Source organism: Rousettus aegyptiacus, unplaced genomic scaffold, assembly GCF_014176215.1.
Source record: "Rousettus aegyptiacus isolate mRouAeg1 unplaced genomic scaffold, mRouAeg1.p scaffold_m13_p_9, whole genome shotgun sequence".
NCBI classification, from domain to species: Eukaryota; Metazoa; Chordata; class Mammalia; order Chiroptera; family Pteropodidae; genus Rousettus; species Rousettus aegyptiacus.
In genome coordinates, this window is record NW_023416312.1 from 81,540,244 (window position 1) to 81,554,405 (window position 14,162).

The 14,162-nt window shown below is 39.7% G+C and overlaps 1 pseudogene; it reads left to right on the plus strand.

Moving 5' to 3' along the window:
- The first annotated feature begins 11,397 nt into the window (after nucleotides 1-11,397).
- On the plus strand, nucleotides 11,398-11,516 carry LOC118608603 (annotated as a pseudogene).
- The last annotated feature ends 2,646 nt before the right edge of the window (nucleotides 11,517-14,162 follow it).

The following is a 14,162-nucleotide window of genomic DNA, read 5'->3' on the forward strand; positions in this document are numbered from 1 at the left end:
CCATTGCATAAACCCTGTCCCCAGGGCTCCACCAGGGCCACAACCAAGTGGCCCATTTACCTGAAGCCAAAGGTTCTGGGGCCAGCAAGAGTAAAGCTCTCTGGTAGGCCCAGGACAAGAACTGTTTAGCAGTGGTGCCCGGACACACTTCGATAACCTATGGCGAGCCTGCTACAATCCTGTCAAGGGGAGACAATCCCATTCGCCAGAGCTGCTCATTCAGAAGGTATATAGCCTATGGGAGGTTAGTGTACCAATGGCACCGGTTTAGGCCCAAGGTGAGCATTTTGTCCTTCAGCAAGCAGTTGAACTGCTCTACCATTCCAGCTGCCTGTGGGTGATAAGGAACATATAACTGCCACCACACATCATTGGTGCGGACCCAGGCCTACACCTCCCTTTCAGTAAAATGAGTGCCTCTGTCACTGGTGATTAATGAGGGCCAGTCATAGGTGGTTGTGAGTTGTTCCAAAGCAGTCACAGTATGGCGTTGATCAGCAGTTGCCGCTGGCCATGCAAACCCTAGATCGGTAGCCATGTCCACACCTATGAACACATAGCAGTGCCCCTGATCTGTTGACAAAGGCACTATGTAGTCCACTTGCCATTCCTGGAGTGGCTTAGCCTCGTGAGGCACCACCCCCATGGAACTCTTTACCCACCATCTCTCTGTGTGCTGCTAAGGACACGAGGGGCATTGTGACATGGCAACTTGTGCTTGTGCCCGGGGTTACTGATAGCCCCCATCTTTTCACTACCTGTTCCATAGTATGGGCCCCTACATGCCCCAGTTTTCAGTGGACCCAGGGGCCAATGTCCACTGGAACCAGTGGTACACAGGCGGAGTGTTACTTATGCCAGCACATCGGCTACAACATTGCCCGGGACCCGTAATGGCCAACACTGGGGACATGGTATATGGTGGCTCCCTGCTAAAGACCCCGCTTGCAGAGGTCTTTCCACAATCCTCGGCCCCAGAGGGGGCAGTGGCCTATCATCCACTCCTAGGCAGCCCATCGGGGCAGCCACAGAGTTAGACCTCGATACACAGCCCAATTGTCAGTGCAGACATGCACTGGGCCAGTTTCATTCATGAGGATCAACCACATAGCATGAAGCTCTGCCCATTGGCTGGACTTCCCAGCACCGCTCTCATACCAAAAGGTTTCTGTGGATGATTGTAACACCATGTTAGCCCACATTGGGGACTGCCCATGGCATGAGCCATCTATATACCAGGCGTCCTCAGGGATTGGATCCCCACCCTCTACATAGGGACAAGGTATGCCCTCCACCTCAGCAGATTCCACCAGTAGCTCTGCTTGAAAATGCACTGGTCCCAATAGGGAGTGCAGATGACCTGACAGGGGGCTTGCAGAGAACTGTGCCTGCTGTTCCAGGTATGCCCCCTGTTCCAGGTACACCCCCCACTTGGTCAGTGTAGGAATCCGTGCAATTCCCATATGGGGAGTCTTCACCCAAGATCACAGCCGCCCCTCCACAGGGTATGTGCACTGCGCGGTTATAGGATTAGGGCCAATGATGGCCTCACTGGCCAAAAGGGCTACATTTATGGCAGCCAGTTGCTTCTCTATCATCGAATACCATACTTCCGTACCTTCCCTTAACTGGGACCAGAAGCCTATCAGCACCTTCCAGGAAATGTGCTTTTGCCACAAGCCCCATCCAAACTGCATCATCCACCTGCACTGTAAGCAGGAATGGGAGAGCTGGATCCACAACATATAGAGTTTGGGCTTGTGCTACAGCTTCCTTTGTAGCCTTAAAGACCTCTTCTATCTCAGGGATCCAACCTCACTGTGCACCCCATCACACTAGATGGTGTAGGGGTCACATCAAGGAGGCTAAATGAAGAAGAGACACTCTCCAAAACCCCAGCAGTCCCAAATAGGTTTGGAACTGCTTCACAGTTTCAGGTTGGGGATATGCCTGTATCTTATCAATCACCACCTCCAGCATTACTTTTGTCTTACCTGACCAGTCAACTCCCAAGTATTTGACAGAGAACCCAGGTCCCCGGACCTTGTCCTCATTGACTGCCCAACCCCAGCCAGTGAGAGCCTCCCGTAGGCTGGTCGCTGCTGCTTCTAGTTGTGTAAGAGAATCAGAGGTTAGCATTATATCATCAATGTAATGATACAAGTGCACTGCAGGCAGTAGTCTCCACATGGCTAAATCTTGAGCCACAAGACCATAGCACAGGGTAGGGCTGTGCAGATAGCCCAGGGGGAGGATGAGGAATGTCCACTGCCGCCCTTCCCAGGTGAAGACAAATTGTTCTTGACTTTCTGGGTCTATGGCAATAGAGAAAAAGACGTTTCCCAAGTTCACCACATAATGGTATTCAAGTTCATGTGACAACCGGTCCATAATGTCTGTAACACTCAGTATGGCAGCAAGCATGGATGGTATAACCTTATTCAGCTCCCGATAGTCAGCCATCATGCACCAGGAGCAGTCAGGCTTCTTCACCGGCCACACAGGGGAGTCGTACAGACTATGAGTAGGATGAATGACACCAACTGGCTTCTTCCAGCTTCAGAATGGTGCGTCCTATTTCTTAATGTTCACCCAGCAGGCAATACTGTTTTGTGTTCACTACCCAGGTCGCCTGGGGCAGCACCAATGGCGCTTGATGTGGACGTACCCAGATAATAGTTTTCACCACCTGGACTGTAAATACCAGCAGTGGTATTTACAGTGAAGTTTCGCAAAATATCAATCCCCAAAATGTACTCCTGTATGGAGGATATATATACTTGGTATGTTCGAGGAGGCAATCTGCCAATACCCAGTATCGCAAGGACCTGCCACGCGTGAATGATTCAACCCCCATAGCCTTCTATGGTTGCAGTGGGCCTGGAAAACTTGCATAAAGCAGGGTACTGTCAGCATCCATGTCCAAGAGGGCTAATGCCCTCTGCACATTGTAGGGGATGAATGTATATTCAGTTCTGTATGCGGCCTCAAGTCAACCGACTCCACCACCAACCGGGTGTCCCAGCTGAATACCTAATCAGGGGGATAATCGGCCAGCTGTACCTCACATGTTGTTGTTTTCCTGGGAATAAGAGTGAATTGCTGGTCAGGGAACAGCTAATTCCACAGCACCAGCAGCACTTCATTAGGTTGCTGCTCAATCTTTTCTGCAGTGACCCTTGCCATGAGGAGCTCAAACCACATCTTCCTGCGGCCCATTCTCACAGCCGAATGGGCTGGGTGCTGCTCTGCTCCCCCTCTTCGGCCACACCTCCAGCCATGCACTGGCCAGTTTAGGAGTGCAGGAGGTGATACCGCTTGCACTTGGGTGAAACGCTCCTTGCATTTCACTTCCACATTCCCCAACCTAGCCATGGCAGACATTGTTGCAGTCCCCACCTAGGTAAGGGGTCAGCAGTGCTGCCATGGTGCCAAAAATACTGGCCAGGTCAAAAGTCAAGGTCAAGTCCTTCATATGGGTTGTAAATACCTGTTCATCAGGGCTAGTAAACTGAGTGCAAAACATTATCTGTCGCATGTCCATTTCCTAAATTATTGAGACCAGATCTAAATACGTGCTCCATCTGCTCACTGTCTCTAGCAGCTCCCCTGGGTTGGTGCACACTGTCCGTGCAGCAGAAGTGAGACAGTTAATCAGGGAGCAACTGCCTGCACCCACACCTTACATGCCACATTTTGGAGGTGCCGCCTAAGGGACAATATCACCATTACAGAGGCCAGCTGAGCCATCTCTTCCTGAGATAATTCAGTCCCTTCAGCCCCGTCCTTCCACAACCACAGCAGCCACCTGAACCACCTCCCCAGCTCCCTGCCATACCTGTTTCATCAGATCCTGGAGTTCTGCGGAGGTGTACTGGATCAAGGTGGTATGCTTTTTTAATCTGAAGGGTGTCGCCAGCTTGGACCCTCAGTGTCAGTAACTGTTCCACTTCAACCTGCTGCTGTATCATTAGCCACGGGCCAGTGGGCTCCCAGACCGGGACAATGGCAGTGTCGCATCAGGGCCCTGCAGCATGCATTCTGTTGCCGCCAGCCACCCTTGCAGCACTTCATTCTAATGTTGCAGTTGTTGCACCCACTGAGCTTTGTCCTGAACCTCCAGGCTGGCCTGCTGCATCACCACCAGGAACGTCCAGGTCGCCTGACCAGCTGACTCCTGGTGAGCAGTCGAGACATTTGGCTCTAGCATCTCCAGGGTTTTCCAGATGTCCTTCAGACACAGCTTCACTCCATCCCAATCCTCCAGGGGTGTCCATGTAGCAAGATATGTGGTCACAGGATACCACTGGGAGGCAGGGGCTGCATGTCCTCCACCTGGGTATCCTCTACCCAGGGACCATCTAGAGCGCTGAGGGCTGTACTCACTTGATCCTGCCAGCTGCACCAAGTGTCAGCACTGAGCTGATCAAGAAGGGAAGGTTTCGGTGGTGAGATGCCCAGTTGAAAGAATGCATGAGAAGCTGATATGAGAATGAGATGGCAGGCACCAACTTTATTGCGGGGAGCATGCTTTTGTGCTAGAGAACTGCATGGGCTTTATATATGTCAGATAACAATAGTAGTATTCTGCCACACATGTGTGATACAATAAGTTGAATCATACTTACATAAGTTAGACGCAGGTGCCCTACTACATTAATGTAATATTCTAAACCCAGAGTCTTATCCCTAGCCGTGAGCCTGGATCACAGCCAGATCTGGGACCCACAACCTTGGATTTAGACAGGTTTTTATAAATTTGACCTTAAAGGCAAGAGAAATAAAAGAAAAAAATAAATGAATGGGACTATATCAAACTAAAACTCTTCTGCATAGCAAAAAATAAAAACCATCAACACATGCATTTGAATGAGAGAAGATATTTGCAAACAACATCTCCAATAAAGATATAATATCCAAAATAAATAAAGAACACATACAACTCAATAATAAAGAAACAATTCAATTAAAAAATAAGCAGAGTATCTGAACTGACACAGCTTCCAAGAAGACATACAAATGGCCAACAGACATATGAAGAGATGCTCAACTTCACTAGTTATTAGGGAAATGAAAATCAAAACAACGATGAGATACCACCTCACACCTGTCAGAAAGCTATCACCAACAGGACAAGTAATAACAAATGTTAGAGAGTTTGCGAGGGAAAAGGAACCCTCATACATTATTGGTGTGCATGTAAATTGGTACAACCACTATAAAAAACACTATGGAGTTTCCTAAAAAAAAAAAAAAACAAGACTATAATTACCATATGACTCATCAATTCCCCTTCTGGGTATTTACCCAAAAAACTCGAAAACATTTATCCATTAATATACATGCACCCTGATGTTCATAGCAGCATTATTCACAGTGGCCAAAACATGGAAACCATTGAAGTGTCCTTTAATAGATGATTGAATAAAACAGATGTGGAGTGTGTGTGTGTGTGTGTGTGTGTGTGTGTGTGTGTGTGTACACAATGGAATATTACTCAGCTATAAGAAAAGCTGAAATACTGCCATTTGAGACAGTATGGATGAATCTCAAAATTATCATCTTAGGTGAAATAAGTCAGAAAGAAAAGTTGAAAGCCATATGATTTCACTCATACATGAGATATAAAACTAAAAGCAACAAATGAACATAGCAAACAGAGACTCATGGACACGAGCAAACAGTGGTTACCAGAGGAAAGGGGAGAGCGGCAGGTAAATAGGGCATAGGGGTTCAAATATATGGTGATGTAAGGAATTTAATTTAGGATGGTGAACACACAATGCAATACACATATAATGTATTATTGAATTGTACAATTAAAACTTAATATGATTTTGTTAGCCAATGTACCTCAAATAAAGTTAAAAAAAGAAAATCAACGAAAGGCATCTACGTAGAAAGGAAAGAAGTAAAACTTAAAATTTGCAGATTACATGATACTACATAGAGAGAAATCTAAGATTCCACCAAAAACTATTAGAACTGATAAATGAATTCAGTGATTTAGTGGATTACAAAATTATTCAGAAATTGTTTGCATTTTTATACATTAATAATGAATTATCTGAATGAGAAATTTTAAGAAATCCCATTTACAATTGAATCAAAAACAATAAAATACCTGTAAATACGTTTAAACAAGTAGTTAAAAGACCTGTGCTCAGGAAAATAAGTCATTGAAGAAACAAATTGAGAAAATTCAAATAAATGGAAGCATACACCATGCTCATGAATAGGAAAAATGAACATTGTTAAAATGTCCATATAACCCAAAGCAATCTATAGATTCAATGTATCCCTATCAAATTACCAATGACATTTTTCAAAGAACTATAACCAATAAGCCAAAAATTTATAGAACTATGAAAGATCCTGACTAGCTATGGTAATCTTGAGAAAGAATGTTACCGGGGGTATCACACTACCTAATATCAAACTATGCTACAAGGCTATAGTAATCAAAACAGCATGGTACTGGCATAAAAAAGAGACACATAGATCAATGGGACAGAATAGAGAGCCCAGAAATTAATCCACACCTATATGGTCATTTAATCTATGACAAAAACATCATGAATATAAACTGGGTTTAAAACAATCTATGCAATATATGGCGTTAGGAATGCTGAACGGATATATTAAAAAAATGAAACTGGACCAACTTCTTACACCATATGAAAGAATAAACTCAAAATGGATTAAAGACTTAAATGTAAGACCCGAAATCATAAACTCCTAGAAGAAAACAGGCAGAAAACTCACATTGCTATTCATAGTAATTTCTTTTCTGATATGTCTTTTTGGACAAGGGAAATAAAAGAGAGAATAAACAAAAAGGGAAACCATCAAGAAAATGCAAAATGACCTACTAAATGGGAGAAGATATTTGCCTATAATACATTTGATGAGGGTTTAATTCCCTAAATTTTTTAAAGAACTCAGAGAACTCAACACACACACACACACACACACACACACACACACACACACAATGAATTTAAAAATCAGCAGAGGAACTGAATGGCATTTCTCCAAAGAGAACATACAAATGACCAGTAGATATATGAAAAGATGTTCAACATCAATAATCATCAGAGAAATGTAAATTAACAGCACAATGATATATCACCTCACATCTGTAAAAATAGCTATCATTCAATAAACCGAAAAACAAGTGTTCATGAGGGTGCTGAGAAAAGGGAAACCTCATGCAACTACTGGTGGGATTGCAAGTTTGTATAACCACTATGGCAAACAGTTTTTAGGTTCCTCAAAAAATTAAAAATAGAACTATCTATGATCCAGCAATTGCACTTCTGGGTGTTTATCTGAAGAAATTGGATAAATTTGTAATGATACATACACTTTAATGTTCAATGCAGCATTATTCACAGTAGTTAAGATACGGAAGTAATCTAAGTGTCCATTAATAGATAATTGAATCAAGAAGAGATGGTATCTATATACACTGGAATATTATTCGGCCATAAAAAATGAAGTCTTACTATTTGCAATGACACTGATAGACCTATTATGATAATTAAAATAAGTCAGATAGCGAAAGACAAATAGCATATGATTTCATTTATATGTGGAATCTAAAGAACAAAATTAACAAACCGGAAACAGACTCATAGATACAGAGAATAAACCGGTGATTTTCAGATGGGGGAGGTTGGAGGTCTGGATAAAAATGTTGAAGGAATTAAAAAGTACAAATTGGTAATTACAAAATAGTTATGGTGAAGTGAAATACAGCATAGGGAATATAGTCAATAATAATGTGATAACTATATATAGTGCCATGTGGGTACTAGACTAATCAGGACAATCACTTTGTAACTAATATAAATGTCTAAAAACTATCCTGTACACCTGAATTTAATATAATATAATATTAAATGTCAACTGTAATTGAAAAGTAAAAATTAATTTTAAAAAGCACGCAGAGAAGCACAGAGACACACACCCAATAGTCTTTATTTTTCTTCCCAATTTTAATCCCTTCTCAAAAGCAAATTCAAATGTGAGACCTTTCAGTCATAGCCAGCTAAGTTTGGGATTACCTTCTGTCTTTATCCCTCTCACATAGAGAGGCTCCAATGCAATAATTTCCTTACATTTTCTGAAACTGAGAATTCCAATTATGTGGAATGAGCTTTGGATCATGTTTTCTTACAAAAGATTTTTGTGCCACCTCACAATGTAAAAAGTTGTAGGGGAGATATGGTCTTAATGAGAAAATACTGGAATGTTTTGGAAATGTCAATAATTAATTGCCTAAAAGGATAATTTTTAAAACTATCTCATTCTGAAAAATTCAAAACATAGGTTGATGTATATATATATAAAACGACAGGAATTTCTTGGCACTTGAATTATGAAGTTTGGTTCCTTTTTGAAGCCTTTTTATAAAAAAGACAAATGCTTTAAATATAATAATTGTAATGGTTTACAGAAAGGATTCAAGTTCCAAGTTCGAATTCCCCAATTTCAAACCTATCATGGGTTTATCATTTCATTAAAATTGTTCTTTTATACTGGCTTTCTGCATATACACACTATGAGAGTTTGAACATTTTATAACCAAACAATGAGTTGATCCCCTTCTTGAGGGAATTTAAGTTTGGGTTCCTGGAAGTTCCAAAGCAGAGAAATGCTAGTTGTTATGTCCAAACTACTCACAGGATACTCTTGACATGTTGGAGACATGAGATTCAAATTTGTATTAAACTGTTGTAATATTGTTCAATTTCTGAAATGATTTTGTGATCTTTAGAATGATGGAATTTCTCGTAGAGCTCTTTGGCCTCGAAACATATTTATTCACATTTGTCATATGTGGCAACATTCAGAAACAGCAGAGTAAATAGGTTTAAAACTGCCTGCTGGAAAGCTTCATCATTATGACTTGGCATTCTCAAAAGCAATAAATATGGAAAGTTGTAATTGAAGGTCTTGATTTCCGATCTCATTGGCTTTTATCCCTTGGAATTAATGTGGTGCCATTGAGTTCAGCAATAAAGCATTTCATACTAACAGAGTAGATATCAACTTTCTTCCTCTGCAATGTGAATTTGGCCAATAAATAACATTAAGAAGGCAATATGAAGGTAAAAATGATTTTTTTTTCTTGCCACCTACCAAAGTTGTGACTTTCTTCCCCTATAAAGGGGAATGAAATTTAATTAATTCCCTTATTGGACAAAACCATTTTTCTAGTGATAAAAGCAAACAGTATTTTGGATGCTTTCCGCTGAGTAATGTTACATTTAAATCACCTTATCATCATCAACAAAGAATTACCATTCAGATTTTTCTGTTTCTAGGCATGCATAGCATAGAGAAGTCATTATCAGGATTTTCCAATTACTAGCTCTAGTGTCTTGCCTCGTTGCTCTCTTCTCCCAGTGCACTACCTCCCACAGCTGAAGCCATTTGCACAGTGAGCCACTAACTCTAGGACCAACTTAATCCTAATCAAGGAGGAAATTGAAGGGACATTAGTTCAGAGGTTAAGCTGATGGTCTTCCCTGCTCCAAATACGCAGGGCAAAAAAATGTCAATTATCCCCAACTTTTATTTCCTCCTCTTTCTTTCAGTTTCAAAACCACCCAACCCAGTTGTGACCAGGTTTCCCTCTTACCAAATGCCTTCTTGTATTTGTGCATTCTTTCTGATTCTATACCTGCAACGTATTCTTCTCCTTTCCAGAACAATCATGCCCTTGATTAATCTCCCTAATGCTGGCCATCTATCTGAACAGCTTCCTGTTGCCTTTACTAGCTCTTTCTGGATGAGGAGCTGAGTCTATTACTGAATCTGTTGCTGTTACTAAACTCTAACATGTTGATTTAATTCCCAGTTCCAGATCTTCTTGCCCTGGCCCATCCTGCTACCTTCTAACACTGTTTAATATATTTCCCACATTACCATTTTCTGACTTGTTTGACCAACTACTTACCTTATCTATTCTAGAGGAAAGTAAGTTCCTGACTTTTCTTCCTCCACCGCCTATTAAACACAACTCTCTTTGTCCTTTTCCCCAGAGCTCTTTTCTTGCCACCTATCAAAATTGTGACTTTCTTCCCCTATAAAGAAGAGTAAAATTTAATTAATTCCCTTACTGGACATATAAGCTTTATATCCCCAACACTTAAAATAGTAAGTGTTTAGTGCCTATTGGTCAAAAATAACTTGTGATTTTTGCATATTTATTTGTTTCTCCTCTGTCTCACCCACTGAAAATACCTTGTTCACCACTATAATTCCATATCATCACATAATGCCTAATATACAGTATAAGCTCAAAGAATGTCAGATGAGTAAAAAATAATTCTTTAATTGAAATATTCTTCTGGTGAGTAGAAAAAAAACCATGCATATACGAAAGGTCAGATTGGGTGACCTAAGCTTATATTTCAGGAAAATTATAGTCATAAAAGTACACAAAATTTTATTTCTAAAATTCTTACAGGTTATCAAAGGCCCAGGCATGTAAGGCAATTCCCTTGGACACAAAATGTAAGAGGGCAGCAAAAGATTCAGAATCAAGATAAAAAAAATTAATGCAACATTTTTTAAAATAAAAAAAATAATGCAAAAATGAACAAAATATGAACATTTTAAATAAATATAGGATCAGTAACAGGGAAGTATCTAGCCATATTGGATCCTGAGGCAAAAGAAAAAATCAGTAATACTGATAATTTTCTACAGTGTCCTCTGCTTTCTTAAGACGATGATTCCCAAGCAAAACAGAAATCTGAGCTGCCATATGAGGATGTAAATTGACAAAATCCAGAGAAATGTTAAATTTCTCTATATAAGAAAGGGGATAGAAGTGAAATAGAATCTATGAGGAAGGAAGAGGGCAGAGGAGTTGAGGAAGGAAGAGGGGAAAGGCCAGAGAAGAGTCAGATAGGGAAGAGACATTGGGAGAGATATGTTCAATGAGGGAATTAAATAAAATTTCACTCTGTAGTATGCAATGTAACCAGGTAATTCATTCTTCCATGAAATACACAGCAAAACAAATATTCCCTATCAATGCACTGGGAATTGGATTTATTTTGGGGGTGGTGGATAGTGAAAAGAGTGCTGAGTCTCATCTCAGGAAAAGAAGAGGGCAAGAGCAGAGGCTACTCATGGGAAGTATAGTCTAATCTTTCTTTGCCTAATCACTCACTAAAGTCTAGAAATACTACTTCTTAAATATTTCTCAAATTTGTCTACTTCTTTCCATCTTTACTGTCACTATTATTTTAGGTTATCATCATCATCTGTCACATTAACCATTACACTAAACTTCTCACTGATCAAGGCTTCATTTTCCATGTTCTTTAATTCATTCTTCATGCTGCAGGGACTAAGCTTTCTAAAAATCCCATGTCAGTGTATGGCCATGCCACCCTGAACATGCCCAATCTCATCTGATCTCAGAAGCTAAGCAGGGGCAGGCCTGGTTAGTACTTGGATAGGAGACTACCTAGGAATACCAGATGCTGTAGGCATTAAAGAAAAATAAATAAATAAAAATAAAAATCTCGTGTCACTCTCACTGCTTCTTGGACAAAGTTAAAATACTTCAAAATGGCTTCAAAGTCCTTCACAATCTTGCCCCAACATTATCTTTTACCATACCCCACTATACTCAATGCACCAGAATAGTAAACATCTGTAGAGTTTTTGAGTGAATGAACTATGAAAAATTAGGGAAAATTTTAAAGTACAAAAGTAGCGCATAGGGAGATAGTTGCAAATTCAATAGTTATATCTCAAAATTATAATTATTGAAAGAACAATAAAGCAAATGAAAGCCAATCAACTCTAAGCTCTGTGTCAGTACCCAAACTGTATCCAAAGAAATTCATTTGGTTTACAGTATATAATTTTTTCTCATTTCATTCTTTAGTCCAAGTGACCAATAATATGATATTAAAATAGATACTAAGTTTTGGGGCTTTGACTGAATTATAAATGTCTCTTAAAAAGATAGAATTCTGGTTATTATATCCAGAGCAGAAGAGAAACATTACAAATTCTTTAATCTAAATCTTATTTACATTTCTTTTGTGAAATATTTATTTCTCTGCTTCAAACAAAATGAGTTATTTTCATTAAAGTCATTAATATCCATTAATAAAGGATAACGTGTTTGAACTTTATATATTCTGCAGGTGGACCACAGAGACAAACCTTCCATCAATACTGGCATATTCTCATCTAAAATCAAGATACAGGGTCTATCTAAAACTAACAAAGCCTATTCTTCTCAGTAGAAGTATAAATTTAACACAGATATACAGATTTATTGGTTGTTCTTTCCTTTCCTTGGACTTTTATTGCTCTTGAATCTGGAAACTGACCTAAATTTGAGTACTATGCTGTCTAATATGGTAGCCTCTAGCCACCACTGGCTATTTAATTTTAAATTAATTACAATTAAATAACATTTAAAATTAAGTTCTTCAGTCACACTATTCATATCTCAAATGCTCAATAACCATAGGCAGTCAGTAGCTACTGCATTGGACAATACAGATACAGAACACTTTCATTACCACAGAAAGTACTAATGGATAGCACTGCTATCATATATTCTAAACCCCCCACCTTCCCCACCTGCCCCAATACAGGGATTCAAATGGAACTCTAATTCCTCAGTTTCCCTACCCCACACATTCTGAAAATATTTAGATATTTTTCATATTCCCTACTACACCTCAAATTTAAAGTAGAAACTCTGACAGTTTTATTACTACCTTTTCAAGTCACTTTATGATTTTTAAAAAACTATTATTCTGAAAGCTCATTTATCCAGACAATATTTGGTAGCTGTGTGAAGTCTATTAAGTTAATAGAAACTGACTTCCAGCACATAATTCATGGTATCCTTGACTCCTAATGTGCTCTGTATCCAGCAGGACTCAACAGTATATGTCCATTCCAAGAAAGCTTCCTTCCATCAGCCATGTTTACAGACCTATTTAAAATCATGTTCAGGCATTTGTTTTATGTTTTTACAGTCATAGGAAATTTCTTCTTTCATTTGAGTTTCATTTCTTCCTTTCCTTTTTTTTTTCTTTTTAAGGAAAAGACTGTCTACCATGGCAATAAAGTATTTGTGCTCCCTGAAGCTAGACAATTAAAGAAGAAATACTGACAATCATATTGCTATGTCAATAATGTACTGTTCTTCACAAGCAAAATATGCAGCTACTGACTCACCTCTAGAAAAGCACAGGCCTTGAACTGTGTCTCTAGCAGTGAGGATGGGTTTGCTTTAACATATTTGATAATGCTCAGAGTTAGGATACCATCTGTGGCAAGAATGGGGTTCAATCTGGCCAGAGCCAGAACTACAGCTAAAAATGATATTGTGGCCATAATCAAGGCTCAATTTATATCTGATGATAATGGTCGAAAAATATTTGAAGATTATGGTTTAGTCGTTGTGTGTACTAATCCATTAACCTAGCAAGGCACAGATAATAATAGTTTTTGGCAGAAACATATAACTTTCTCCTCTAACCCAAGGATAGCACATTTTGAGACATCCATGCCAATTTCCCATCCTATACCTATAGAACATTGTTAATCAGTTAGGGCCTTCTTTCCTGCTGTGTTCAATTGAGGCTTCAAACAACTTCTCATCCTATTGCCCTTGGTAGCCATTACCATTCAATTGGAATTGGCCCAAAAGATTAATCCTATTTATCATCTTTGCTCCAGAGAGGTTCATGAATCAAGTAGATTACTCCTAGAAAGAAGATCATTATAATTCTCACCATTTTTTGGTCAGAGAATGGTAAGGAACAATCAGCTTAAGGGCAAGACCTGAAGCAAATCAAAATATGTGTACAAACACTCCCCTGATTCAAAGATGAAGAGTTGGCAAAGATAGCCTGAGGGGGAATAGAGAAAAAGCAGGAAAATGTCATTTCCAAACCATCTGGTCTAGTCCTACCTTTGCATGCTGTTGGAAATAACATGGCTTTGTGTCAATCGGATATATTTAAACTTCTTATCTTTTGCTGTGTGAGTCACTGAATAGCTTCAGCCTCCTTGTTTCTATGAGCAGCTACTGAAACACCTCCAAAAACAAGTCCAGAAAATTTAACTCATTTTACTATCCCTTAGAAATGACTCTGGTCAAC